Source organism: Phoenix dactylifera, chromosome 10 (genome assembly GCF_051530095.1).
Source record: "Phoenix dactylifera cultivar Ajwa chromosome 10, Ajwa_hap1_PhDact_Kaust_v1.1, whole genome shotgun sequence".
NCBI classification, from domain to species: Eukaryota; Viridiplantae; Streptophyta; class Magnoliopsida; order Arecales; family Arecaceae; genus Phoenix; species Phoenix dactylifera.
In genome coordinates, this window is record NC_143199.1 from 6,394,585 (window position 1) to 6,399,708 (window position 5,124).

Consider the following 5,124-nt stretch of genomic DNA (forward strand, 5'->3'; position numbering starts at 1 on the left):
ACACGCATCCCGGTCGCACGGGATGCGCGTCCCGGTCGCACGGGTCTCGCGTCCCGGAAGGGCCGACGGAGGAAGCCGGCGCACGGCCGCCGCGCGGACGGCCGGCGGCAGCGCCCATGCGCCGGGGCCTCGGCGGGCGCGTGCTGGCTCCCTCGGGGACGAACGGTGCCGGGCACGCCCGCTGCGAGGCGACGGACTTGTGCGGAGTGGAGCGGAAGGCCCGCCGCGGCAGCAGCAGCCCCCCCTCCCTACCACCCCAGCGGGGCATCCGCCCAAAGCCCACCCCAAGGGTTCCAAAGTACCGAGGAGCGTTGCAAACGGGAACGGCCCGGACACGCGTCCCGGTCGCACGGGTCGCGCGTCCCGGGAGGACAGACCGAGCAAGCCGAAGTGCCGTTCACGGCCGCCGCGAGGGCCGTACGGCGCCGGCGCCCGTGCGCCGTGGCACGGGCTAGAGCGTGCCCCCTGCCACCCCTTCGGAGCATCGGCGCAAAGCCCACCACGGGGTAGATTACCGAAGGCAACGAGGGACGGTGGATGCACATATCCGAGCAGTGGCGATAGGGCCGGAGGGAGCACCGACAGGGCCGTGAGATTTTAAAGTACCGAGGGAATTTGCAAACCGGGCCCGCCCCTCCCCCCGTCCATCGCACGCCGATTGGGGGTCCGGCACCCCGCGGAGGTTGCCGGCATGCGCTCCCGGTGCAGGCATCGACGAGTCGGCCGCGACCTCCCCTCGGGTCCGAGCCCCCAAGCGCGGATGCCGAAACGCGCCGGCCGCGGCAGCAGCACCCCTGCCGCCCCATCGGGGCATCGACGCAAGGCCCACCCCGGGGTAGATAACCGGAGGCAACGAGGGACGGTGGATGCACATATCCGAGCAATAGCGATAGGGTTGGAGCGAAGACCGAGGGGGTCGGGGGGTTTTAATGTTCTGAGGGAAGTTGGAGATGGGGCCCGCCCGGATGCCCGTCCCTCGCACGCCGATCGGGGGTCCGGCACCCCACGGGGGGCTGCCGGCATGCGCCCCTAGTACAAGCATCGACGAGTCGCCCGCGACCTCCACTCGGATCCGGCGGCACACACGCGGATGGCGAAATGCGGCGGCCGCGACTGCAGCCCCCCTACCACCCCGTTGGCGCGTCGGCGCAAAGCCCACCCTGGGGAGGATAACCGAAGGCTACGAGGGACGATGCATGCACATATCCGAGCAATACCGAGAGGGTCGGGGGGAAGACCGAGAGGCAACGGGTGTTTAGATTACCGAGGGAAGTTGCGAAAGGGGCCCGCCCGGACGCTCGCCGCTCGCACGCGGATCGGAGGTCCGGCGTTGCGCGCCGTCGGGCAGCGCGATCCGGCGGGGGCGCACGGAGGGCGCCGCCCATCGTCGGAGCTTGCTCGGTCATCTCTGCCGCACGGACACGTGCGCGCCGCCGCGCAAGGTTCGGCTGGCGGGGCGGACGGTTCGCCGCCGCAGGCCTTTCCCGCAGCCGGAACGTGGGCCCGGCGTTGCGCGCCGGCGGGCCGCGCAATCCGGCGGGGCGCACGGCGGGCGCCGCCCGTCGCCGGAGCTTCTCTCGGTCATCTCGGCCGCACGGACACGTGCGCACCGCCGCGGAAGGTTCGGCCGACGGGGCGGAGACGGTTCGCCGACGCAGGCCTTTCCCGCGGCCGGAACGTGGGACCGGCGTTGCGCGCCGGCGGAAGGCGCGATCCGGCCCGAGCTTCGCTCGGTCATCTCGGCCGCACGGACACGTGCGCGCCGCCCATCGCCGGACCCTCGCTCGGTCATCTCGGCCGCGCCGACACGTGCGCGCCGCCCCGGGAGGCTCGGCCGGCCGGGCGGACGGTTCGCCGCCGCAGGCCTTTCCCGCAGCATGCGCCCCTTCGCCCGAACGACCGCGGGACTCCGGTACGGTCTAGCCGTCGGCTGCCCGACGGCATGCCGCCGGGGCTGCTCGATCCACGTCGCGTGCCAGCCGCCGCTCGAGCCGGCCGGCCGGCTGCCGCACGTAACCTCTGACCTCATCAGCGGTCGATCCGCACCGTGCTGGTTTTCGGTGCGGACCCGTCGGCGCCGCGCGGCGCCGGCCGTCGCATCCGGGTTCGCGGGCGCCGCCCGGTTGCCTCCCGCCCTCGTGCGCTCGCGCCGGCCGGGCGACGCGGTGGCCGCGGGACTCGGGCACGGTTGAGCCGTCGGCCGCCCGGCGGCATGCCGCCGCCGCTCCGCGCCACGTGCCGGCTGCGCTCCTCCCGCGCCCGTCCGCGGGCGGGCCCGCCGCCGCTCGGCCTAGCCCCCCGGCTGCCGCACGTAACCTGCGACCTCGTCGGCGCTGGATGCGCGTCGTGACAGTTTTCGATGGGGCGCCGCGGAGAAGCCGGGGGCCCGTGCGACGGGCCAGGGGGCGAACGGAGGGCTCGGTCAGCCCGAACAGGGGACCGGCAACAAAACTTTGTAAGGGACGGGACAACGGGCCGACCGATCCGAAGCGCCGCGCACAGACGCCGCAAGGGCCGGCCGGATGCTGCGACCGAACGCCGCGCCAGAGGAAGAGCGTGCCGGCTCCGTCGGGGACCAACTGCGCGCGGCACGTCCGACCGAGACGACGGGACGACACGGAAGGCCCGCCGCCAAGACCGCAAAACCAACAAAGGAACCCACAGGGGACGCGAGAACTTCGTAAGGGACGGGACGACGGGCCGACCGATCCGAAGCGACGCGCACGGCCGCCGCAAGGGCCGGCCGGAGGCGGCAACCGAAAGCCGCGCCAGCGGAAGGAGCGTGCCGGCTCCGTCGGGGACCACCTGCGCACGGCCTGCCCGAGCGAGCCGACGGGCTGGCACGGAAGGCCCGCCGCCGAGCTCGCAAAACCGACAAAGGAACCCACGGGGGCGCACCAGAGCAGGCAAAGCTTTCACCGAACGGGACGGGACCGAGCCCACGCAACAGGCGAGGGCGACGGATCGGACCAAGTAAGGCCGATCCTTCTCCGCGCGCGCGCGGCCGCGAGTACTTCGTGAGGGACGGGACGACGGGCCGACCGATCCGAAGCGCCGCGCACGGCCGCCGCAAGGGCTAGACGGAGGCAGCGACCGAAAGCCGCGCCAGCGGAAGGAGCGTGCCGGCTCCATCGGGGACCACCTGCGCACGGCCCGACCGAGCGACCCGACGGGCCGGCACGAAAGGCCCCCCGCCGAGCCCGCAAAACCGACAAACGAACCCACGGGGACGCACCAGAGCGGGCAAAGCTTTCACCGAACGGGACAGGACCGAGCCCACACAACAGGCGAGGGCGACGGATCGGACCAAGTACGGCCGATCCCGCTCCGTGCGCGCGCGGCCGCGAGAAATTCGTGAGGGACGGGACGAACGGCCGACCAATCCGAAGCGCCGCGCACGGCCGCCGCAAGGGCCGGCCGGAGGCATAGACCGAGCGACGCGCCAGTGGAAGGTGCGTGCCGGCTCCGTCGGGGACCACCTGCGCACGGTCCGTCCGAGCGAGCCGACGGGTCGGCGCGGAAGGCCCGGCGCCGAGCCCGCAAAACCGACAAAGGAACCCACAGGGACGCACCGGAGCGGCTAAAGATTTCACCGAACGGGACGGGACCGAGCCCACGCAACATGCGAGGGCGACGGATCGGACCAAGTAAGGCCGATCCAACTCCGCGCGCGCGCGGCCGCGAAAACTTCGTGAGTGACGGGACGACTGGCTGACCGATTCGAAGCGCCGCGCACGGCCGCCGCAAGGGCCGGCCGGAGGCGTAGACCGAGCGCCGCGCCAGCGGAAGGAGCGTGCCGGCTCTGTCGTGGGCCCACTGCGCGTGGCCCGTCCGAGCGAGCCGACGGGCCGAATCCCTCAAGGACGAACGGTGCCGGGCACGCCCGCCGCGAGGCAACGGACTTGTGCGGAGTGGAGCGGAAGGCCCGCCGCGGCAGCAGCAACCCCCCCTCCCTACCACCCCAGCGGGGCATCCGCCCAAAGCCCACCCCAAGCGTTCCAAAGTACCGAGGAAAGTCGCAAACGGGAACGGCCTGGACACGCGTCCCGGTCGCACGGGATGCGCGTCCCAGTCGCACGGGTCGCGCATCCCGGAAGGGCCGACGGAGGAAGCCGAAGTGCCGCACGCGGCCGCTGCGACGGCCGGACGGCGGCGGCGCCCGTGCGCCGCGGCAAAGGCGGGAGCGGCCCGGCTCCATCCGGGGCGCCGCGAGCTTCGGTCGAACCTTTGTCGTGACTCTTCGCAATAATTCAGGCCCATTCACACTTGGCCAAGCCTAGTCCAAGCCAAGGCCTCCAATGCTTGGCCAAGTGCCTCCAAGGCCGGCCAAGACGGTGCCCAGCGTGCCAAAGCCAGGGCATGCCTGTGCGCAGGCCAAGCCGCGCCCATGCGCCCCAGCCGCACGCGGCCGCGCGCGCCCGCGCCCAGGCCACGGCCGCACGCGCGCCCGCGCCCGCGCGCCGACCGCGCGCGCCCGCGTAGCGCGCCCAGGCCCCGGCCGCGCCGCGCGCGCCCAGGCCCCGGCCGCGCTGCGCGCCTGCCGCGCGCGCCCTCGCCCAGGCCACGGCTGCGCGCGCGCGCGCGCCCGACCGCCCCCGCGTGCGCGCCCAACGCGGCCTGCCGCGGCCGCCCACGCGTGCGTGCCCAACGCGGCCTGCCGCGGCCGCCCACGCGTGCCGGCGCACCGCCGGGCGGCCTGCCTCACGCGGCGCGCGCCAGGCGTCTGCTGCCATGAGCCAGCCCCCCGCCGGCGCCCCCTGCCGCGCCCAGGCCGCCCAGCCAGCCCTGCTGCCGCGCCCCAGCGCCCGGCCCAGCCTTCGGCCGACCAGCCCTGCTGCCGGCCGCGCACAGGACACTGCTAGCCGCCCAGCCAAGGCCATCCAGCCACCCCCGCAGGCCAGCCAAGGGCCTGCCCAGCCACCAGCAGCCTTGGCCGGCCTAGGCCAAGCCTTGGCCAGCTGCAACCCGCAGACCCTCCCCGTGTCTTGATTCCCCGGCCATTCGAAGGAGCGTGCCGAGTGTTTCCAACAAGCCAAGGGTCGGGCCAAGCTGCAGCCAGTAGACCCGCCCCTTGACCTGTTCTCCACGGCCTTTCGAAGAGGCGCATAGCACCCGGCGTTGCCC